Below are 26,489 nucleotides of genomic sequence, written 5' to 3' on the forward strand. Positions count from 1 at the left end.
GGAGATGATAGCATGTGTGGTAATGTTGATAGAGAAAGTGTCAGTAGTAATGATGATTGGGAGGAAGAATTAGATGGAGTGGTGTACATGGAGGTTAAAGAAGATTTCATTAATGGTGAAGAGGGTGATGTCAGTAGTATTTGTGAAGAATGTGAGAACCAGATTGTACCAATGGAAATTGGAAGGTATCATCAGATAAGGAACATGTGGACAGACATTATGATTTAGATGTGATGCTAGAAAATTTATGGGACACTTACAAGGGTTATAATGACAGTGACAGAGTAAAAAGAGTCATTGAGATTATATGATAAGAACTGCATTCCAACTGGGAAGGTAGAACCAATCAATAGGCTTACAGTGAAAAAAATTCCGGGAAAAGTAAACAGTGTGTAAAAGAGGGACATGACATCAAGCAATCACCTGATGTAGCTCTAAGGAAAATTAAGACAAGTAAGATAAGTTGTGCAGAAAAAAATGGTATAAACAACTTGGACTCTAGAGGGATTGAGGGTGATTTGTTGTATGAAGATAAGGGAAGCAGGAAAGGAAAAGTTTTAGGTTGCAAATTATGAGGGGGTTTGCCTCATAGACATGGGTAGTCCTGTCTGTAACATAGCTGAAAAATTTAGAGACCAGCTAAGACATAGTGCTAACTTTGCAGAATAGCCTGTTATTGGAATCAAAATTAAGGGAGGAGCTGGTAGGCACAGCAAAGTTGTTAACAGGCAAGCCTTAATATCTTTCACAGTTAATGATGTACAGTATAACCAAGGATGTTTTGTAGTACCTGAACTCAACGAAAATATTTTGTTTGGAAAGAACTGGATACAAGGAGTAACTGCAGATATTGACTGGAACAACAAAATGTTAAAGCTCACCAACCTAAAGACAGATGTAACACATGTGACTGAACTCGTTATACAAAATTTCATACAGAAAAATTTTGAAATCAGAAGAGTGATTTTTGCATATGAAAAGATTGATTTTAACGAGGAAGACAATGAAGAAGAATGCAGTGAAGACAATTATGCTGACTTAGTGATCACCAAACAAAAAGAAACTGGAAGTCTAGATGAAGAATAGCCAGATCAATTAAGTAGTTTCTTGTGGGAATACAAAGATGTGTTTAGTGAGAAACCTGAAAAAGTGAAAACTATTAATGTAGATTTAATCTAAAACCTCACTAATTATTTTTTATCAAACCATATGAAGCAAGTGTCAAACACCAAGAAAAATTAAAATGATGTAACAGCCCTCAGGAGGACACATCTTTGTGCCAAGTGCATGGCAAGAACTAGGTCTCTGAGCTATGTAGCATTCTATTTTTCTTCTTTATTTTTTCAGATGTTACACCTTTTACTCATCTATAAACCTGTAATGAAGTTATCCCTTACTGAAAATACTATTCATTCTATGTAGTATAAGTTTTCTGTATCTAATATGACTATTGACTGATGTTATTTGAGGAATAATATGAAAATGTGACTGTATACTAAATCTGACTTTCCTACAGTAGTGACTGACAAATTATTCTAGTTACACTCTGTAGAGTATGTATTTGATTTGTGGATGCTTCTTTGAGAATTACAAATGTGGTCATGATTTTATGAATTTGCTAATGAGATATACAAGTGGACTGTGTTAAAAATGTACACATGTTACTAAATGGACAAGTTGTACTGTGACAAATGACATTTTATGAAAAGTCTGTTCTTACAAGATCGTGTGATGATAAACAGTCTGTGAGTTTGTTTGATATGATAGAGTTAAATGGGATCAGGGGGGTCAAATATGAATAGTGTAATATACTGAAATATTAATCAAAATGAATGGATACATATTTAACTTATTTTTGTTCTTTGACTTTAATCTGTATACAGCTAAATCTTTGCAGTTTAGATATGCTTAATTTTGTGTGATTTTGTTTGTAAATATGCTAATAGTACACGATATTATGTGAATGATCTAAACATATTTATACCTGATGTGACCTTAATTGTAGCCTCCACGAGTACCTTAAGTAATGAGATCATCCCTGCTCCTACCTAGAGAACGGTATCCAAGATCCTTACCTGACCTTCAAGTGAAAACTAAAAAACTGCGAAACTGATACTGGACTGTGCTATTGCAGCATAGAGACAGAGACTGCCAAAAAAAGGGGAGTTGAAGACACAAGATGGACAATGCAAAAGGACTCGTGATTGCGAGCCGCCAATTCCTTAAGATGTGCAATGTGAACCAGTGACTGGAGTGACAGCTAAGAAATGAATACTTTATTTTTTCAAAGTTGTGTATGTATTTAGCATCCATTCATACAAATAATGCTTGTAAAAGTGGCTTGAAGGGGGAGGGGGGGGGGGGGGGTTGCACGTTTACCCAAAATTCATATGACATGTCTGATATCACCTTCATTTTAAATGCACCCAGATAGTTATCTGACAATTTACTGCTTCCTAAGGCATTATATTTGTGTATTTTTATGTATCATTATGTCCTATTTGATAAAAAAATTTATATTCATTGCAAAGGCATATAGAATGTTCTAGTAGAATGTATGTCATTATTATAAAGAGATTGTTGTCATTAACAAAATTACGTACAAATGTTGGACTGAAAGTATAATAAAGAAACTGAAGTGATAAACATTTGGCAGAAAATATTAAAATGCTGTGAATGTGTTGGCATAGGTGACCGGCACATCTAATTACCATAATTACAATCAAGTAACAAGTGAACACAAAGAACCTTATGTTGAGAAATGGCTTGAAATTTATTAGCAAGTGATGTTTCATCATTTGTTATCTATTCTTATGTCCTGTTCTGCAATTGATATTCTTTGTAATTACATTTCTAATTAACTCTTCAATTGTTTACATCTCAGAGTTTTCCAATTGCAGAGATTGAGGCCTTATTTGTACATTCTATGTACTTAATCAGATAAAGCACAAGCTCTGTACTACCATTACATGTTAGGAACCAAATCCAAACTGTAATTAATTATGTATCTAAAATAATATGAGAGACAATATTGAATTAAAATTCAGAATGATTTCCTTATGGAAAACTAAAGATATTACTAGAAAAGATTGTTATTCAAATATTGAATTTTATACCTAATCTGGCTGTTACATCTGTTTCTTTAGGTTTTGGAAATTTTGAATTGTAACATTGAAATTATACAAAATTAATAATGGAATATTTTGTGAGCAATTGCTAAAATTCTATATAATGGAAAGCAGTGAGGCTATGAGTCAATCAGCTAGAGAGCCTGTTTGAAAGTCAACCTGTGAAGCCAGTATTGAAGTTCCTTTTGGAAGTCAGATCAGTCTGTCCACATTTTATTCACATGACGAGTGTGCAGTTCAGATGTCAAGTAATGTGAATAAATCTTATTAAGGAAGAAAAATTTTGAGTCATTCATCAATGGACCAGGCAGGAGAAACTTAAGTAACATTCAACATGAATCGTTACAATCTTATATCCTCCTTTCAAGACATCGTCCATTCTGTTCAACTGCTCTTCCAAGTCCTTTGCTGTCTGATGGAATTACAATGTCATCGGCAAAGTTTTTATTTCTTCTCAAAGGATTTTAATTCCTATGTCATATTTTTCTTTTGTTTCCTTTACTGCTTGCTTAGTATACAGATTGAATAACATTGGGGACAGGCTAAAGCCCTGTCCCACTCCCTTCCCATTCGCTGCTTCCCTTTCTTGCCCCTCGACTCTTATAACTGCCATCTGGTTTCTGTATAAACTGTAAATTTTGCTCCCTCTATTTTCCCCTGCCACCTTCAAAATTCGAAAGAGACTACACCAGTCAACATTGTCAAAAGCTTTCCCTAAGTCTACAAATGCTAGAAACATAGGTTTCCCTTTCCTTGATCTATTTCCTAAGATAAGTCATAGGGTCAGTATTCTATGATGTGTTACAACATTTCTATGGAATCTGAACTGATCTTCCCCAAGGTTGTCTTCCACATGTTTTTCCATTCATCTGTAAAGAATACAAATTAGTATTTTGCAGCCGTGACATATTACACTGATAGTTCGGTAATTTTCACACCTGTCAACACCCGATTTCTTTGGTATTGAAATCTGTGGTGGTTGTTAGTGTTTAACATCCTGTCGACAACGAGGTCATTAGAGACGGATTGCAAGCTCGGTTTAGGGACAGATTGGAAAGGAAATCAGCCGTGCCCTTTCAAAGGAACCATCCCGGCATTTGCCTGAAACGATTTAGGGAAATCACGGAAAACCTAAATCAGGATAGCCGGAGACGGGATTGAACCTTCGTCCTCCCGAATGCGAGTGCAGTGTGCTAACCACTGCGCCACCTCGCTCAGTGTATTGAAATTATTATATTGTTATTGAAGTCTGAGAGTATTTCGCCTGTCTCATACATCTTGCTCACCAGATGGAAGATGTTTTGTCAGGGTTGGCTCTCCCGAGGGTATCAGTAATTAAAATGGAATGTTGTCTACTCCTGGGCATTTGTTTCGACTCAGGTCTTTCAGTGCTCTGTCAAATTCTTAATGCAGTATCACATCTCCCATTTCATCTTCATGTACATCCTCTTCCATTTCCATAATATTATCCCCAAGTACATTGCCCTTGTATAAGTCCTCTATATACTCCTTCCACCTTTTGCTTTCCCTTCTTTGCTTAAAACTGGTTATCCATCTGAGCTCTTGATATGCATAGAAGTGGTTCTCTTTTCTCCAAAGGTCTCTTTAATTTTCCTGTATGTAGTATGTATCTTATCCCTAATAGAATATGCACCCTTACATTTGTCCTCTAGCCATCCCTGATTAGCCATTTTGCACTTCCAATCAATCTCAGTTTTGAGATGTTTGTATTCCTTTTTGCCTGCTTAATTTACTGCAATTTTATATTTTCTCCTTTCATCAATTAAATACAATATATCTTTCATTACCCAAGGATTTCTGCTAGCCCTCGTCTATTTACATAGTTGATCCTGTGCTGCCTTCACTATTTCATCTCTTGAAGCCACCCATTCTTCTTGTACTGTATTTGTTCCCCTGTTCTTGTCAATTGTTCCCTAATGGTCTCTATGAACCTTTCTACAACCTCTGATTCTTTCAGTTTATCCAGGTCCTATCTCCTTAAATTCCTACATTTTAGAAGTTTCTTCAGTTTTAATCGACAGTTCATAACCAATAGACTGTGGTCGGAGTCCACATCTGCCCCTGGAAATGTCTTACAGTTTAAAACCTGGTTAATAAATCTTTGTCTTAAAACTATATAATCAATTTAAAACCTTCCGGTGTCTCCAGGCCTCTTCCACACATATAACCTTCTTTCATAATTCTTGAACCACATGTTAGCTATGATTAAGTTATGTTCTGTGCAAAATTCTACCAGGCAGCTTCCTCTTTCCATTCCTTACCCCCATTCTATATCCACCTTCAACTTTTACTTTTTTTCCTTCTCCTACTATTGAATTCCAGACCCTCATGACTATTAAATTTTCATCTCCCTTCACTATCTGAATAATCTCTTTTATCTTTTCATACATTGCTTCAATTTCTTCATCTGCAGAGCTAGTGACCATATAAACTTGTACTACTGTAGTATATGTGGGCTTCATGTCTATCTTGGCTACAATAATGTGTTCACTATGGTGTTCGTAGTTGCTTACCCACACTAACACTGTTTTATTCATTGATAAAACTACTCCTGCATTACCCCTACAGGATTTTGTATTTATAACCCTGTACTTACCTGACCAGAGGTCTTGTTCCTCCTGCCACCAAATTTCACTAATTCCCAGTACATCTATCCTTAACCTACCCAATTCCCTTTTTAAATTTTCTTACCTACCTACCCAATTAAAGGACCTATCACTCCATGCTCCGATCGGTAGAATGCCAGTTTTCTTTCTCCTGATAACAACATCCACGTTAGTAGTCCTCGCCCGGAGATCTGAATGGGGGACTATTTTATCTCTTGAATATTTTACCCAACAGGACGCCATCATCCTTTAACCATACAGTAAAGCTGCATGCCCTTGGTAAAAATTATGACTGTTGTTTTGAGCTGCTTTCAGCTGTTTGCAGTACCAGCACAGCAAGGCCATTTTGGTTAATGTTAGAAGGCCAGATCAGTCAATGATCTAGACTGTTACCCCTGTAACTACTGAAAAATGCTGCTGCTCCTCTTCAGGAACCAATGTTTGACTGGCCTCTCAACAGATACCCCTCTGTTGTGGTTGCACCTATGGTATGGATATCTGTATCGCTGAGGCACAAAAGCCGCCCCTCCAACGGCACGGACCATGGTTCATGAGGGGCATTCCTTCTAAGTGGTTTAGAATGTGAAACAAAGTGGAGTGGCTCTATTTATTTTATCACCACTAAGATATTTCTGTCCTGTACCATAAACAACAATGATTAGTAGTAACCTGGTCAAACAATGAAAATTGCTTCTAAATTACTTTGCATTTGCATCAGACAAAACAGCTACTTCAAAGAAGCCACTGCTGCTGCTGCTGCTGCTGCTACTCATACATTGATCAGTTGCTGTCTAACCCTTCAAACAAAGTGTTGGGATAAAACAGATAGCTGTCCAAGCTACACCATCTGCTTCACATAAACAATGCCGTTACAAAATGTTCCCAAGTCTAAGTATTAAAATAAATCCGATGTTAATAAGGCATTTACTTTGTTTCTTCAATTCCTCCTTGATATCTACCAGCAACCAGTTACCAAACTTTGCATTCGAATATAATATATATTCCAAATCCCAGATACAGATGCATGTTCTATACAGAAATTCACTTAGGCTGTGAAATTTATAACCACAATACTGGATCTATCTTAAATTTGCACTCGTTACTGAAGATGATGTTCCTTCACTCATATCATACACAATTTCAGAGATAATCCATACGTGCAGTTCACAGGCTGCTTAGAAGCCACCTGGGTTGGCCCACTGGTGAACTTTGGTTAGCCACTAAAGAAACAGTGGTCTTTATGTGACCACAAAAGGACTGCTCAACCTATTCCGTAACCTGTGTTACTAATGTCCAGTCAATGTGTTCAGTGTTACACACAACATGTATATTTTATCTTATGTATGCTCTATAAAGTACTAAGTTCCTTAAACCACATGTGTTCTTAATTTAACAAACTTGGCATCAAGTGAAGGTACAACTGCTGATGCTGAGTCACCTGACAAACATCTCAATGGAAGAAATATTTGAACATATCACTGCCCAACAGCAAACTTTTGCAGTCCAGCAGGCTCTTGCCACTGCTCTCAAGTGGCATCTGCTTGTTTGCAGCAGGTTACTCTCCCATCAGTGCAACTGTTGCCCTTTCCAGCGTAAGAAGAACCACCTGAAGATTGGGACTCCTATGAGACACTGATATGTCAATATTTCTAAGTCTTTCATGTGGGTTATACTGCCCTGTGCATGGGTTTCTTTCCTGGTTTTCACTGCACAGTCAGTTGTGCAAATTTGCACATTTGCAACAATAGCCTGGCTTGTTTGATAAAGAGTGTCAGCTTCTCTGAACATGTTACTATGACAAAACAGTCATAGTGATGCATGAAGAAATTTTACCATTGTCAGAGAAACCCAAACCAATCCTACGAATCCTGGGTTGCAGAATTACACAGGTTGAGCAACTGTCAAAAATTTGTCACTAGTACCCATCACGAATCCTACAATCATTTAACAGTCCATTATATTCACCTTGCCCAGTTGGGGAAGTGTTTGATAACGCATTTTGTGTTACAATCTGATACTTACAGATGTATTCAATACAGCAGTCCTGTGAAGTGTCACGGGCCACAGGCAACCAGATTTCTGTGTGTGGTGGACAGGAGGAGGTATTTGAACTAACTCAGTCATCCCCTGTTAGGCACACTGCAAGTGTTTAGGGTGAAGGGGAGAAAGTGGCAGCCGTACAACCTACAACTCAACAGTCACAAAGGGCAGTGTGATTTATGGCCACGGCAGCAACAGGCCGCGTTACAACAATGGCTGTGTGCCCCATTTGTCTCACCTATACTATTTTGTCCTACACGAGCATGCTGTGTGCCCTATAGGCATTGGGCTGTTTGCAACAAATGTCTAAATAATGTCCAAATTGCATTGGTGTGAAACTTATTCAAACATGGGAGACTCAGGAGTACTGATGGACAAACTGCATCCCTACAATGACTGTCAAGAACATCAACTTGCACGTGTTTAATACACACTGAAACTGCAATGACTTTAGTAAATGCACAAATTAAGGTGCACTGGGTCTGCTCCCCTGACACAGGTTACATTGTAGCTAACCAATGTCCATGAGAGCTAAGTGATATTAGGGAGTTTGTTTTGACTAGTAAGAATTAGTGAAAATGCAGCTCCAAGATGTTACCTTAGCAAGCACTCTTGGTGAATACTTTTCTTAAGTCAATCTTTGACCTCACAAGCATTGAAGTGAAAGTAATGTGAAAGCCTTGAAGTAACTGACACTGAGCTACTAGCAAAATGTAAACCAGACTTATTTTAACTTGTCTGAGGATACAAAGCTTGCTCTCTAGTTCACTTTGCTACATTTATCTGGCATAAGCACATGTTATTGAACAGAATCAAACAACAGTAAGTCCAAGATGAAATGAAAATACTTGAAGGATATACCACTACTCATCACAGGAGACATAGACCTCCAGATTTATTTTTCAGTGTACCTGTACATGACTATGCCTTCTCAATGTGGTGAGAAGCAGTATAACCTTTCCCCTTTGTTAATAGTATTAAACAGTACAACAGTATTGTTCATACAGTAAACAACTTACATTTGCAATTAGATTGTAGATGTGATCTACACGCACACACGCTCGTACTCAGTGGCTCTCTGGTGTGACTCCTGCATGACTGTTATTACGATATTTATGTGGGTGCTTTCACATCTCTGTACCTTTGTGAACAGGTCACATTTCACCACAAAGCTCTAATGCTCTGGGAGCCAGTAGAGCTCGTCCTCAAACAGCACCTACCTTTTGTGTCTCTTTAGCTGTGGAATAAGAAAGGGTTGAAAAAGCCTAGTATGCATACGCTTCAGTAACAAACTGAGGGCATTTGAGACTTCATGTAAACATCAACTGAAATGGGAGTAAGTACTTTAACCATCACACCACTCAGGGATTAGGCCTGAAGCCTGTTCTGTGACTACTGTGTATAATGCAGTAGAAGAAGACATCTATGATGGTGGGGTGTGTGATCAGCATGTTATCAGTCCCTCCAGTCATTGCCAGACAAATCTTGGTGATGCTACTGCTGCAGCCTTAGAACAGCTCATGTGGCCTCAAAGGTGAATGAACTCTGTTGCAGCCATCTGTACCTCAAGAAGATACCAGGAATTGAACCCAGATCATTCTTCACCTGAGGCAGCACCTAGCTGTGTGGCTAAAGAGGTTTTTGGGAATAGGACCTATGATGGTTTATTCAGCCAACACTGTTGCAGTCTGTCATTTAAACAAAACATTCACCTCTGGTGTCACATGTGCTGTGTAATGGTCATTTTGTGTATAAAAGAACCATATCTATTAGACTGAGTTCTTTGGGAACCAGGCAATCGGGCTCAATTCTGACAATGTGGATATTTGATTTGCGCAATTAGTGTCCGATAAGGTTAACAACAGCACTCAAGTAGCAAGAATGCTTCACATGTGCAATCAGGAAGACAAGTGTGTGTGGCACATCATCTTGTAATGTGTAGTGCTTGTGTATTGTGTTTTGGATGAGAGCATAACTGTCATTGCATAACTGAGCTGTGGAACAGCACAAGTTCACTCACCTTAAAAAGTAACGGAATTCTCCCTCAAGGCTACACACTAAAGGAAGACTATGGTGGTATCTCATGAGTAAAGTTTGGAAAAGTACCTTGAAATTCTTAGGGCTTTACAACAAATTATGCAGACAGTTAGTTTGTTGCACACGCGAACGTACACACCCACCCACCCACCCACCCACACACTCCTGAACATTACATAACATATTTTCTTTTTGCTTTAACAGCAAATATCTAGTGCAAACAGAAACAGAACATTTTTGACAATTGTTCCACAAAAGTGAGTTAAAGGCAATGCGATACAAAGTACAGCATGCTTTAGATGTATATTGTGAATAAATTTTCAGTTTCCAACAAGTAACAATTAAGTTACATAGTTGGCTTTCAAATGCACTATGTAAAACATGTGATGAAAATAGAACAAAACGTGAACTAGTGGATTCCAGAGGGAACATATTTTGGATTATCTGTGCTTTTGATTAACCATTCAGACTAGTCCACATTAACCTGGATAACGTGGAACTTTTGTTATAACTCTATCAAGCTGTACTGTCCTGTTGATACAAGTAGTGTAAACAAGGTTGTGCATCGGGGACTGCAGCAAGTGTCCAGTGTATCAGGTAATTGGAATCTCACCTCCAACACGGACTCTGCTGTCCTCTCTGCACTGTCACACGTTGTCGACTCTAGGACCTCGAAGGAGGCGTCTGCCCAATAGATGACGCACCACACTGTGTTCAGAGCCAGGATGCCCAGCAACCACAGGCCTGACTGCACCAGAACTGTCCTGCAGAACTGTCCTTGAAGTCTGCCCTCCTAATGCTGCCAAGCCTCTCTTATTTCTATGAAAAGTTCTCATTTTCATCCAAAACAGAAATATGGAACGGTCAACACAGCTAAATCCAGTACTTCTGTCATAGCATCTGTAAAGGGTGAACAATACCTTATCTACTGATAAATATTCTTTGCCCCACACAGGTCGATGAAAGGGGGAATCTATAGTCAAGCAGCACCAATAGCAAGAATCAGGGAGTTCACGTTTTGAGACCGTCTAGTCTAGGTGGAGATGGACCTGCCAAGTGAGTCCCCACTGCTGTGAGTTGACCCTCAACTGAACATTACAGATTTGTGACAAATGATATTTATTTGCATTTCTGACAAGTATTTTATAAAGGTTTCGAGTGTGCCATAGATATATATTCAAATCTGCATCAACAGCAGCGGCCACATATTTCAGTGAAGATTGTGTTCACCATTGTTGTAGCTTGTGATGTTATACCCAGCATTGTCAGATAACATGATTAACCATAATTAGAATGGTGACAAAAAAGTAGTATCTACCTAATCTTGTACCCAAAGAAATTATGTGTCACAATGTAAAACATTTTGACAACTGTTATTGCAAACTCTTTATGATTGTGTGAATGTTACTGACCAGCTGCACCCTAATTGGAAACAACTCCCAACGCATCTAAATCCAGTTAGCTTCCATTAGGCTTTGGTCACATCAGAATTGAAGCTAGCCTGCTATTTTGGTTAATAACAAGCTACATCATATTAATCTGAAGTGATTCTTGTTGCAATTCTCAAATATGAAGGACATTTTTATCAGGCTGCTTTAAACTACTATTTCATGAAGTTATTTGTTGGATTGAAGGTTTGCTCATTGGCAGGTTCATCTATAGATGGAACATCAAACATAATAAACTACAAACAAAGATCTCCTTATGTGCTGTGCACCAGGCAGTCATTTCTCCGCTAGCCGGTGTGGCCGAGTGGTTCTAGGTGCTTCAGTCTGGAACTGTGCAAGCACTATGGTCACAGGTTCGCATCCTGGCTCAGGTATGGATGGTTGGGATGTCCTTAGGTTAGTTAGGTTTAAGTAGTTCTAAGTTCTAGGGGACTGATGACCTGAGATCTTAAGTCCCATACTGCTCAGAAGCATTTGAAGTTATTTCTTCAAAACAAAGGCCCAAATGGTACACATTTCTGGGAGCCCATCAAGGAAGGGTATGATACACACAGGGTGTGGCTACAAAAATGGGGGTGATGCTGGCAGAGAGAAAAAATACACATGTGCCAATGATAAACAATGATGCATTCTCAGTGATATGCAGTGTGGTGTCTACACAAATCTGTAGGGCAGTGACCTTTGCGTAAAAGCTGTTATTTCGTTTTGCACAGAAATGTGTAGTCACAGAGCAATGAATTATCATGAAGCTTCATATGAAACTTGGAAAATTTTATTGACCTTCCAGCCTGCCCTCCTAATGCTGCCGGCCTCTCCTTTTTCTACAAAAAGTGCTCATTTCTATCCAAAACAGAAATATGGAACAGTCAGCACAGCTACATCCAGTTTCATTGCTACACTTCCTAAAAGAAGTGTATCTCAAAGGCACCACCCATGTGAGTGAGAGTATGGATGAAGGGTTTCAAAGATGTCTGGGAAGATGTTTAAAATGACTCATGCTCAGGACCCCCCTGAACATCAAAAATCAGGTAATCTAGTCAATCCAACCATAAGTAGAGTTAACAATTGATAGCTGAGATTGTAGAAATTCAAAAATAATAGTGTAAGGAAAATTTTACACAACGAATTGAAAATCATAAAAATGTGTGTGCCCTAAACTGGCGCAGAAAATTCACACCACATAACAAAAAGAAACTTGTGAAAATGCATTTTGTCACTTAATACCACTCAAAATAATCCTAATTTCTTAGAAAGACTTATAACATGGGACTAATATGTTTTTTTTTTCACTTCCAATACAGCAACAAAGTGCCAATCTGTGCACTGGAAGGGATAAACTGCACCAAGAGCAAAGAAAGCTTCAATTGGCAACCTAGATTCATAGCATTGACATTTTGATATTCATGGAATTTCATCTTCACTGGGTTCCAGAACATCCAACTATTAACTGCTATTAGTACCTTTAGGTTCTTGCACAACACCATGAGAGAATAAACTCTCTGAATTTTCAAAGAACAAGTTATAGCTTCCATGTCGAGACAGTGCACAGGCTTGTACTGCATTGTCTGTTAAATACGTTTGTAGCAAAATACTACAACTCAGTGCTAGACCACCTATAATACTTGTGATACCTAGCACTGTGTGACTTATCTATTCCCAAGTTCAATCTGCATTAGAAGGAACAACATTTCAGTCCATTTTAAGCAGCGAAAAAACAGCAGCACATGTCAAGGAGCTAACAGATAGTCACATTATTTTGTAACCACACCTTACATGTTCCCAAATCCAGCACTGATAGCTCACAACTGTTTTCAAATGCATAACTTCTCTATTTGCAATGGAATATTATGTAGACTGGAAAAATTGAAAAAATGAACACAAATCCACTTTTCCTACTGCAATGGTAGAAATGTGATCTAGAATAATGTATCTACCCACAGTTTCAATGTGCTGTTTCCCATTGTCTTTCACTAATTGCATTGAAAGTTTTATTGTGTAATACATTTTGGAAAAATTACTGGCTAGAAGAATTTAACAGTTGCACTAATCATATACAGATTTAAAAGCTCAGGGAAAATTTCTGTCCCTATAAGATATAAATACCAAAAACATTACAATCTCCTGAAAACGCAAAATCCTACTCTAAATCATGGACTTGGGAACACAATGAAACATCCAGGATGGAATAATAACAATATTATGGAAAGGGTAGGATGCTGCTCACACACACACACACACACACACACACACACACACACACACAGTCGCTAACTGCTGGGGCAAGTCTTCCATCACCAATAAATGGGCAAAAAGCATTATTGCCCTTGGGTGGGTCTCAAGAACAGCTGACTAGGGTAAAAAATGGTCACACTAAACATAGGGCAAATTATGGAGTATAAAGCACACTTCATGTAAGGTCCCTAACAACACTGATAACCCATTATTCAATTCAGGTTGAGTGACAAGAAAGTTAACTACTTTTCCTATTGAAGAAATGAGACTGAAGTAATATTTTGTTACCAGTGTGAAAGTCTTAAGAAACTTTTTAATTCTCAATCTCACACAAATTGTGAGACCTGACAACACATTTACTCCTTCTTCTATATACTCACAAAAAAGTATTTTGACTATGACTTTGCCAATTCTGCTGCCATGTTAGGCCACCACCATGTCAGCACAGAGCTTTTCCTTCAGGCAGCACACCTGTGGAAAGGGAAAACACTGGTCGGAAAAAACTTCTGGTCTATACTGTCAATCTCACAGCAAGCAGTTTGTTGTTACTAAGTATTGTGTAGTCTTCATCATGAAGCCTTTGATATTTTGCTGTCAGCAGATGCTTTTTGTTCACATTGTTTTCTTGTAATAAATGTCATATTTTCTTTGCAAATTAAAGTTTTATTTTTGTGTTATTCTCTTATGTTTTATTTGCTACAGCATTACCGAATGGTAGTGGCTAAAACAATTTGGTTGTTGTTGAAGTATTGGTAGTTACCAATAAACAAATTTAACTGAAAACCAAATGGAAAAATTCATGGTGGAAGAGAGGAGACATTGTAACAAAGATTCCGTTTCCTGTGCAAGTTGCTACCCGTGAATCCACAAAAAGTGGTATGGATTGACAAAACGTGGGTCAATGTGCATTACGCATGTTCTGTCACATGGACAGACAACACACATCGCAGAACAATGAGTGTGACAACTAGTAAGGGTTTATGCTGGCTCTATGAACAATTTTGTGCCCAGTGTGATGTTGATGTTTCACTCAAAGAAACTGTCTACTACCACAAGGAGATGAATGCAGATGCATTCAAAGACTTGTTCGCTACTCATTTCCTGCTAAATGTCAGTTCTCATAGTGTTTTTGAAATGGACAATGCACCATACCATTCTGTACAGTTAAATAAGGCCCCAACAGCTGCTGGAAGGAGGGACAAAATAGTCAGCTCGTTGAAAGGTAGTAAAATAGGATTTAAACTGAATATGCAGAAAGGGCAACTTCTGGAATTAGTGAAATGATAGAAGCCACAGAAGATGCATTATGAGGTTGATACATCAGCAGAGCAGCACAGCCACTAAGTTATACATCTACCACCATACCACTGCCATTATAATGCAACTGAACTCATCTGGACTCAAATAAAAGCCGACGTTGCAGAGTGAAACAAAACCTTTATGTTGTGAGACACTGGGAGGCTGGTAAATGAGGCTGTCATACGAATAATGCCAAAAAATTGGACGAGCGTTGTGAACCACGTATGGAAAGAGATTACAAGGCCACACACAGAAGAAGGTGTAAGACAATAATCCGTTCATAGTATTGTAATTTCTTTATCAGACAGCAGCAGTGAAGATACTGAAGACTATGTGGTCACGATGAGAGATGACATCTCAGGTGGTGATGATCTTTGGGTTTCCATTCTCACACTTGAAAAATAGAGGTAGCATCCTTATTAGATATTTTACACCTAACATTTGTGTAATTTGCTTTACCTTCTTAATATTGAAAATCCAGTTGTGTCTAATTTTTATTTTGGCTGGGCTGGAACCATAGTCATGGTGATTTTTTTAATGATTTTACCGCCATTTGATGGTAATAATTTTTTTAATGTTATATGATCTAGAGTTTGGCCATTGGTCATTATCAAGTACAGTAACTTATTTATATGTCAAAAGATATCAGACTGGTATGAAATACAGTGAAATCTGAACCACATTACAATAAAATAAAAATTGTTGCAGTCAAATAGCTGTGTGTGTGTGTGTGTGTGTGTGTGTGTGTGTGTAAGGTGACAAACACTGGTAGCACATGTGAAAAAATATTTCATCAAGGAACACATCAGTCAGTAGAATGTTGTCCCTACAAGAATGCTGCAATAAATGACACAGCACTGTTAAGTTCTGAAGGAGCTGAGTGTTGCCATGGGCTGAAGGGTGAGACAGGAAGGTCTGTCACCGTGCTTACTCTGTCGCTGGCTCGATGCCCGTTTTAATACTGGCAACTGCACTGCCAGCTGTCAGAGCTCTTCTCTCAATGTACAGAGTATAGGATACATAGTATCTTTGTGATGTATCATTCTGAATCAAAAATTCTGCAAGTGCAGGCACTTTCAATCATTAATTTACAAAAATAGTTTACAAAGCATGAAAAATTAATGACCTCTCCCTCTTCTCAGAAAGGATTTTTTTTTACTGTCACTCAGCTGGCAATGTATATACATGAAGCATATTTGCAATTGTGAATCAGGTGAGCTTTGGCTGTACAATGGAATGACAAAATTCATTGTTGACTGGGACGCAAACCAGGATTTCCCACTTATCGCGAGTGGTCCAGCACAAGCTTTTCCATTCCATTACACAAGTGATGGCTGTCCATATTTACACCTTTGAATACATTTGCTGCATTTCATAATGGCTGTAGCCTTGCAATAACTGTTCCTTCAGACATGCAAGCTTGTCTAAAGGAATACTTACTGCTTCTTAACACAGGCACTGCTACATTGTAAATATGTTTTGCTGTGAATCATTTTATATAGTAAAACTTTAATTTTCATCACAGGAACCAAATTTATGATTATATCCATGGTGTGTACTCTACTTACATCTGCAGTCATAAGCATTAATTTGAAAATAGAATTAAGTTATTAACATTAATTTTAGACAGCTAGCACTTAATGTAATAGTACACCATATGGTACTCTACTCTCACACAATAAATTTATGGTAACAGGTTAAGGCAACACCTATATCAAGGCTAGACTCACTGCTCACTAGATGAGTCACCCAAACAAATAATGCATAGTTAATCACATGTTCTAAGAAATTCACTTTTATACATTCTTTACACAAAACTAGTGTTATAATTTTTACCCATTTAGTCTGGGGAAGGGGCAGAGATGATCACAGTACATAGTACAATAAACAATTCATAACAGTCACACACTCGACCAGTAAATAATATTGCCCTGCTTACCAGTCACAACTCTGAGCTTTAACAACTTACTAACAAGGAAACACTAGGAATCGCGGCAGCTTTTAAATGTTTCTCAAAGCACAGAAAACCAAAATTAACATCTAGAAGTATTTCCTGATGTTTCCAATGCATGCACAGCACTGGTGGTTTATAAGTTAGAGATGAGAAAAAGTAACAAGCTTACTCCTTGCAGTGCCATCGGAGCACGCCCAATGGGAAAGAGCTTAAGTATTCACCCACAGAATACCCTTACCAGATGTTATTACAGTATCCTTAAGTACGGAGCATAGTTAATTTCTGGAAATCGAGAACTGGACCAAGTTAATTTGCAGCCAATGACTGGAGATGTTGCTTTTATGACGCAAATGGACGTGAAATCTGCTGCATAAGTGGCAGAGTGGCACACAAGTGGACAATGCAGTATGATTGAAAGATCATTTGCCAATATATTCTTCACATGTGGGCGATTAAGATTGTAAAACCAACAGAGGCTATCTTTCTGAAGTGACCTCCAGTATTAAGGAAATCAATCATATATGAAGCTACTCTATGAGGTACTTTAAGTTTACCAAGTTTCCAATAGATTCAACTGGTTTGCTGGGTACATGATAATTCAGAACACAGACACACTACAAGATAAAATAGGATATTACAATTCTTACTCTTATTGTTATGTATACCACAGTACATAATTAAGCACTTTAACCTTTTCACAGTTGATGGGGCAGATGTCCCACTAAACTAATACAGTTTTGAACAATGGGACATATCTGTCTGGTATTTAGTGAGAAGCTTTGTGAACCGAGAAAAATGTGACTGCCCAGGACTGGATCTATGGGTGGCTGTAAGTAGTGAAGAGGGGCAGCGTGTCTGGCAATGTGGCTCTAGCTCTGGAAAATGTCTGTCAACCAAGACTGAAGCAATTTTGTTTCTTTTTACGTAATAGACTTTTCAAATAATGCTACTCTTCAGTCATGCATCAGGCTTCCACATTATTTTGATTATTGTGATGCAGATGCCCACTAAACTTCATATACTGTAAAAGTGTTACTTCAAAGTATTCTCCAAGTTATATGTTGAAAATCTGTGTGAAGTATTTCATGGTTTTCATTCCTATGAGTGTGCATTGGTACTGTCAAACTCAGTGAAGTTGACCAATTTTAGACTTCAAATTGATTGGTTTCTGAAATATTCTTGTACTATTTTTCCTTTCCAAACATAGGTATTGGGCTGTAGTAGAACATTTGGTCTTATTACCTCTTGCTCAGACAGATCAAAAGTAAAAAATCTGAATCTCAACTTGATCCCACTTGGGGTTAATTTGACCTATTATCTTTTCTGGTAATTGTGGATTTTTTGACTAGGATGGTTTTTGAAAGTACCATCAATTAGTGAGTAAATACTGCATAATTAAATTTCAATATTTGTCATGCTGATAAGACTTCCCAAGCAAACGTTTACTTTGAAAACTCTATATTCAAACAAAAGCATGGGGTTTGAGTTTTTAGGACCTTGGTTCCACCTCACCAACTTGCAAAACTGAATTTTACTTTAGGTGGTAGTATATGCGTCTTGAAAGAGTTTTCAACATCATATTTTTTATATCAATATAACATGTGTTAACCAAGAAGGGCTTAACACAGCCACATGTTTTATTATTACACCCCAGTGCACTTCCAGACCCAAAGGGGACACATGAAAATAATTTCTGTGTACCACTTGGACACCATGCAGCTTAAATTAATTATACATGAGCTATAATGTATTACTCAACAAAGCAAACCATGGGCCTGGCCATAGCTGGAACTGCAACAACTAGATACAGCCACATTCTACTTGACACACTAAAAGCACAGAGAGCAATGCCAAAACTTGCTCAGTGAGGATCTGTGATGACAATGCCATTACAACTTTAAGTTTTAAGTGACAAAATGTGATTAAAACAAAGTAAGCAAAACAGAATTGATCTTCCTATGCAACAATTCAATTCTTCCTATGCTTGATTATATTACTGAGCATTTTGCCAAGTTTCCACTTTGTGCATGTTTTTTTAAGATAGACCCAGTTGTCTTTCAGGTGCTTAAAGTTTGCTGTTGTTCACTTACTGCTTGGACTCCAACTAGTCAGAATTATTGTTTGATCTCACTTATTTGTAGTAAAGTTATATTACCAACCCGCACTATGCCATATGACTTTTTTTTTAAGCTAGTGCTGATCCTGTCACCTGAAAATTCAGCATTTTTCTATCTCTGGAGAATATTATGGTTATTGACACCAATAAACTTACTGCCATATACCAAGCATCATTTAAATTAGTCATTCTGCCATGTGTAATAGGTTTTCCAATAAAATTTCCTGGCAGATTAAAACTGTGTGCCCGACCGAGACTCGAACTCGGGACCTTTGCCTTTCACGGGCAAGTGCTCTACCAACTGAGCTACCGAAGCACGACTCTCACCCGGTACTCACAGCTTTACTTCTGCCAGTACCTTGTCTCCGCTGCAGAGTGAAAATCTCATTCTGGAAACATCCCCCAGGCTGTGGCTAAGCCATGTCTCTGCAATATCCTTTCTTTCAGGAGTGCTAGTTCTGCATGCCTCGCAGGAGAGCTTCTGTAAAGTTTGGAAGGTAGGAGATGAGGTACTGGCAGAAGTAAAGCTGTGAGTACCAGGCGTGAGTCGTGCTTCGGTAGCTCAGTTGGTAGAGCACTTGCCTGCGAAAGGCAAAGGTCCCGAGTTCGAGTCTCGGTCGGGCACACAGTTTTAATCAGCCAGGATGTTTCATATCAGCGCACACTCCGCTGCAGAGTGAAAATCTCATTCAGGTTTTCCAATGTCTGTTTCAATATCTAAGCTATGCTGTCCCAGTGACTGTTCACACCACCATACTGATTTCATATTTGATTCCACAATTATATTCAAGGCAGTGCTTGGCGATAGCTACTTTGCTCTGTTTTATTCAGATATATCACTGGTGTTTCTGACTGTTCAGAGAGTTTGCCCCAAATAAAAGATGCCACATTCACATGGAATACAATATACACCCAGATTTTGAAGACATAGACCATCATCAACATTGCTGAGGATAGTTTTTATCTTATGAGGAGAACACACCATGTGCCGTGCCCTGATTTCGCCATAAACTGTTTTCATTTGAAGAGGGTCAAAATAATCACATCCTTGAGTTAGGTGTTGACAGTCTACCATTTCTGAGTAAATGGCAGTCAAAGTTAGAGGCACTTAATGTGCCTTTTAGTGTGTAAGCAGTATGACTGAAATAACAGCGCAGTGGCTAGTATCACAGCTCCACATTTTGTGCCTAGTATTTGAAACACCACATTTTTATTTTTGTTCTTCATTTATCTATCCTCAGCAATAGAAGTTTGCTACACAAATGTTTTCCAGTTCCCATGTTTGTATGGTGAATGAATTTAAGGATGAAGAATAAATCAATGATAATTTTGTTTGAAAATATTCAGTGAAAACCCTATTGTGTATCTCTACTGAAACTTAATAAAAAGTGGAAGTTTCTAGGAAAGTTACACATGGTTTGCAGTCAATGTGCTGCCAACATGTGAAATTTTTAATGTTTGTGATGTTTCCCAAGTGAAGTTCATTATTAGAAATGTCACTGGCAAACCTGGATTCTTGCAATGTTCATGGTGTTCAAAATCTGTTTCAAATTTTTCTGTGATCAGTGTCATCCAACAGAATGCTCCAAGCCTTGCTAAAGACTAAACATAAGAATAAATCATCACATTCTTGTTTCATTCTAATATTATGACACCAAAAGGATTTTAACCCCTGCAAATACCGTACAAACATTTAACTGCTAGTTACCGTCTTATGATACATCTTAGTTTGCTACACAGCCATGGTACACGTCAAGTAGTCCCTTGTTCATTATGTCTGAGGAATACAGGACTGCAAATGTGGTTACCAATTAGAAGTTAATACTGGCCTGTCGTACCCCCACAGCATCGAGGTGGGGCCCTATGTGCCATTGAATACCCAAGGGCCACTGAGTAGCATCTTATAAATTATGACTGTACACATTTTTTCCCTCTGATTACATCACCATCTGTGTAAAAATAAAGGAAATGCTTCAGAAAAAATGTATTTAGCTTTTTCTTCAGAATGTTAATCTCTTTTTTAATTTGATTTGTTGTTTGAGATATTTTAATGTCACCAGTTAAAATGAACACCCAGTATAGTAAATGTGTGACACAAACCCAGTTTAATTTTGTAATTAATGTAACTCTTGTATTCCTAAATGCGATAACCATTTGTGCAGTAACTCATGGACATGGGGAGAAAAAAGGAAGTAAAGAAAACATCTGGTTTCGATCCCAGAGTGGAAAATAGACTGAAATACTTGCTACTGTGTCACTATTTTGACTGAGACTAGTGCGCTTAATGACATCTAAATGATGTCACCGATAGATCTGTACCTACAGATTGGAAAATTGCGCAGGTCGCACTAGTGTTCAAGAAGGGTAGTAGGAGTAATCCATTTAACTACAGACCTGTATCATTTACGTCGGTTTGCAGTAGGGTTTTGGAGCATATACTGTATTCAAACATTATGAATCACCTCGAAGGGAACGATCTATTGACACGTAATCAGCATGGCTTCAGAAAACATCACTCTTGTGCAACGCAGATAGCTCTTTATTCGCACGAAGTAATGGCCGCTATCGACAGGGGATCTCAAGTTGATTCCGTATTTCTAGATTTCCGGAAAGCTTTTGACACCGTTCCTCTCAAGCGACTTCTAATCAAGCTGCGGAGCTATGGGGTATCGTCTCAGTTGTGCGACTGGATTCGTGATTTCCTGTCAGGAAGGTCGCAGTTCATAGTAATAGACGGCAAATCATCGAGTAAAACTGAAGTGATATCAGGTGTTCCCCAGGGAAGCGTCCTGGGACTTCTACTGTTTCTGATCTATATAAATGACCTGGGTGACAATCTGAGCAGTTCTCTTAGACTGTTCGCAGATGATGCTGCAATTTACCGTCTAGTAAGGTCATCCGAAGACCAGTATCAGTTGCAAAGCGATTTAGAAAAGATTGCTGTATGGTGTGTCAGGTGGCAGTTGACGCTAAATAACGAAAAGTGTGAGATGATCCACATGAGTTCCAAAAGAAATCCGTTGGAATTCGATTACTCGATAAATAGTACAATTCTCAAGGCTGTCAATTCAACTAAGTACCTGGGTGTTAAAATTACGAACAACTTCAGTTGGAAGGACCACATAGATAATATAGTCGGGAAGGCGAGCCAAAGGTTGCGTTTCATTGGCAGGACACTTAGAAGATGCAACAAGTCCACTAAAGAGACAGCTTAAACTACACTCGTTCATCCTCTGTTAGAATATTGCTGCGTGGTGTGGGATCCTTACCAGGTGGGATTGACGGAGGACATCGACAGGGTGCAAAAAAGGGCAGCTCGTTTTGTATTATCGCGTTATAGAGGAGAGAGTGTGGTAGATATGATACACGAGTTGGGATGGAAGTCATTACAGCATAGACGTTTTTCGTTGCCGCGATACCTTTTTACGAAATTTCAGTCACCAACTTTCTCTTCCGGATGCGAAAATATTTTGTTGAGCCCAACCTACATAGGTAGGAATGATCATCAAAATAAAGAGAAATCAGAGCTCGAACAGAAAGGTTTAGGTGTTCGTTTTCCCGCTCGCTGTTCGGGAGTGGAATAGGAGAGAGATAGTATGATAGTGGTTCGATGAACCCTCTGCCAAGCACTTAAGTGTGAATTGCAGAGTAGTCATGCAGATGTAGATGTCTACAGCTGTTTTTTTCTCAGAAAATTTCAGGTATCTGCAAATAAGCCAATACGCATTTGCTTATTCTGACTTGTCTTACACCGAACAAAGTTTTTGGTAAACTTCATTAAGGCACTTGCCATATTCTCCCCATCAGTTGAAGGAAGGGAAATACACTAGATGCCTTGTTTCCACAAATCTCTTTCCACATTTTGGAAAGCTTAAGCAGACAAGTTATTTTTGGATTCTCTTCCTCAGTCTCCATCTCTTCTTTCACAGGCATTCTTGGTTTTGACTGTATTGCCTGTTCAATAGTTTGGCCTAGTACGAGTCCAGATGCCAAGTACACATAACAGCCAAACTCCCAGCATCTGAGAGAGATGGCTACATTATCAAAATATTGTGCACAAAAATGGGAGTAACAATCCTGCCGAAAATAAGGGTGTATGCAATTAATCCCACTGAGGAAATGAGATTATCATTGATATGCTGCTAGAAACAATACAAATCAATAACTCCACAATTTTTCATCAATGACTACTGGCCAGTGAGGACAGTAAAATTCTTAATGATTTGAAATAGGGTAGCATTCATTTCACAAGACTTTCTGCAAACATGACATCACACTCAATACTGACAACTGCAGGAGCTGCGGTCAACTTCACAACTAGGAAAAATAAAATTTTTATTGCTTCTTCTTTCACTCACACCAGTTTGAACTGTCGTTGGGTTCCTGCCTAACCCCACACTCTGTGATTGCCAAATATTTATTTCATCATCCGTTCTCAAATTAGTCGGAAACAAATAACATTTAATATCAAATCAGATGAAACATAAACAACATTTAATATTGCAGAACATATTTTATTACATTGCTAATAAAGTCCCAGAATGTTTTAATACTAAGAACAAAATAATTTCATGCAGCAGGAAAAGAATCTAAAACATCACAAATCACATCATCCATTGTGTTAGCGCCTCATCATGTGATATTAGTGTCCTGTGTCATCATAGTATTATTGATGACAGCTACTGACCTGGTGAGTTTTAACTTTGCGTGTAGGCTAACATATTTTATCAAAAATTTTAAATGCACTTTCTCCAAAAGTACGACATATAATTTTCCTTGGAACTACTACGTCAATTTAAATGAAACTTGGTACAGCCATGGAAAGATAAGATGTGCACCAGAATCCACCACTTGGCACACTTACTAGAGTCAATCTTCTTCACTATGGAAGGAACATTGAATTTGCTGGCCCAATACAACCTACACTGGCCACGAATGTCCCAGAATAGATCCTTGCCCAGAGCAGTTACCAATATCGCGGATCCTGAGAACCTCTTGAAGATGTAGTGGTCAATATCTGCAAATGTTCACACACTACTACTATGTGTTTCTACATGTTGAACTTCTGCCAACCGACATTAAATATTCGTTGGGGGCAGAAAACTGACTGCTAGCAAACTTTCTCTCTATACTGTCTTACAGCGTTATCCTCTAAGACAACTCAAGTTAGATCAGAAGGATTTATTCTACAAAAACACCCATAGTTGATAACATCTTTCAGAAACTCTTCAGGAAACTAGATTTATTGTATGTGTTAATCCACGCATTCATTTTCTAACATTTGTGCTTAACAGTAATCCCAAATGTAGGATGAAACATGCAATTCATAACCAGAGTATCTGAAGTCTCAATAAATTCCAAGTGAATTGTACATTCCTATTAGGGGTTCATAACAGAAATTTTTATACTCTTGCAGATGCTGCTAATAGAAACTGCAAGAGCAAGGTGGGGCCATCTTACCAGTTTTTATTCGACTTGTGATGTCAGTTTAATTTTTACTTTTCTGATTTTGTCAGCAACACTACACAACATTTACAGGAAACTTCTTGTTTTAATCAATTCAATGCACTGGTAGAATTCCGTTTGAATAGCTTGTTGTACTTGTGCTTAAATAGGTATAAAACACTTAGAGAAAAAAAAAATTAAAAAGTTCAATTATTCGATATTGTGAAGAGAGTTTCTTGCTCAGTTTCTGCAGTGCAGTCACTGCTTGTAAACTGTTGATCCAACAAAGCTTTGCCCATGTGGAGACTATTTTCAATTTGCATATCTACAATGTTTTGTAAGATCAAATATGGCTAAGCTTTTTGCTACAAAGTATGTTGTGTGAAGCATTCCTTGTACTTATAAAAAAAAGTCTCTCTGCTACTCAACTACAAGGTTCTTTACAACATTCTTTTTTCTTTGTTTGCATGCAATTAAATAGGCTTTGGAATTCCTATGTTTATGAATCTTAATCAGTGATTTACTGAGCTTTTTTACTTCCACAGGGTGTACCAACCTAAATACACAACTCTTCGAACATGTACAGTCCCTCTGATTTACTCATTTTACATTCTGACAATATTTCCAAACTAAGCACTCCAGCTTGTCTTCTTTACACACCCACTCATATTTTGTCACACATTATGCATGTACTGTTGTTAAAACAAATGGGAAATGTAGCTGTTTTGAGACTCCAAATACCAAGGAATTATTTCATATGATTAGCTAGTATCTTCAACACCACCTGTTCCAGTAGTACTGTTTGTATATGGTGCAGGTTTGCTGTTATCAGTTACACATTCTTTGCACTGTGCAGTCAGTTTTCTGCAGCTGAGACTAACTCACTGAAATAATATGCTATAGTGTTTCATACTGAAAAGCAACACCTTTCAATTACTAGGACATTTTATACACTTATCACTTAAAAATGCAATCAGGGCTGAAAACACAGAAGTTACACACAGAACCACAAAAGTAAACAGAACTGTGTGCTTCATTGACTATTTCTTTACTGACAGGAAAACTGATACTATACTTGTCCCAACCTGCCATTCCGGGAATAATGATGGAAGCTGTTAAACAGACTGTAAATACCCAAATGAAAGGAACAATGACTGAAAATAAATAGCCCAACTACCTACTGCAAAAGATCATAGTAGATGATTAACATTTGACATTTAATATTCTGTAATGAATTATGCAATATCAGCATAAGGAAGCAGGAAATATTTTTATTTTACTAATGGCTTCTTATTGCTAAGGTTTCAGATATGAATGAAGTTAGATTATAGCAATAAAGGATGCAATGTCAGTGTGAGAAAGCACTAAGAAGTGAGTTATCATTAATTTTCATCGATCATGTTTCATGATGAGTATCTCCACTGGTAATGTACGCAAACTTCGCATGTACCTGACCCTGTGCACCTCATGTTCATAATTTTTTTGTTTGTCTGCGACATTTAAACAATGCTAAATTGACTGAACACTTAATATTCTAAGAGCTAGACCTCACCTTTCAGAATTATTAGACCAAGAGACAATGAAAGTAATTACTGTTATAAGAAAGTGTTCTCCATATAAAGTAGCAAAGGGCTGGTTTACCCATTGGCAAAAGTGGGGGACAGCATCCACCTACACTACTCCATCCAATATGGCCCTGCTGATCTAATTCTGAACATACTGTCTCTTGTGCAGTATTTATTCCATTCATTCCCTAAAACACTGTTGCAAAAATCTCGTCATAAAGTAGAGCCTTATATTTTCCCTCTCCCTTCTTTGCTATTAAAAGATTTTGATTTTAATGTGGTCAGAATTGTTGGGAAAAAAGTAAAGGATATTTAATATATTGTTCGTGTCACTTATATTGTGCATGTCCGTAAATGGAGTTTCCATATATGCTGATGGTAATCAAAGTTGCTATGCAGGCACAAATATTAGTAAAAATGGGTATAGTTGTGCTTGTATTGGTTTAATTACATTAACAAAACTTGTGGTTAGCTCAAAGATAATCAGAAGTAGCATGAAACTATTAATGTTATTGCCAGTTAAATTACTTGCTGTGAATAAAGGTCATATAACCACCTATGTAGGTTATAGATTTGTACTTATGACAAATAATTTTAT

General features: G+C 37.9%; 1 non-coding gene across 1 annotated transcript; it reads right to left on the reverse strand.

Annotated features, from left to right (window-relative positions):
- Window positions 1–19,123: 19,123 nt before the first annotated feature.
- Trnas-uga (transfer RNA serine (anticodon UGA)) lies at window positions 19,124–19,198 on the reverse strand. Its single transcript has one exon. It is a non-coding gene; the product is annotated as a tRNA-Ser (tRNA).
- Between the last annotated feature and the right edge of the window lie 7,291 nt (window positions 19,199–26,489).

The sequence above is a fragment of the Schistocerca gregaria genome, chromosome 1 (assembly GCF_023897955.1).
Source record: "Schistocerca gregaria isolate iqSchGreg1 chromosome 1, iqSchGreg1.2, whole genome shotgun sequence".
Lineage (NCBI taxonomy): Eukaryota > Metazoa > Arthropoda > Insecta > Orthoptera > Acrididae > Schistocerca > Schistocerca gregaria.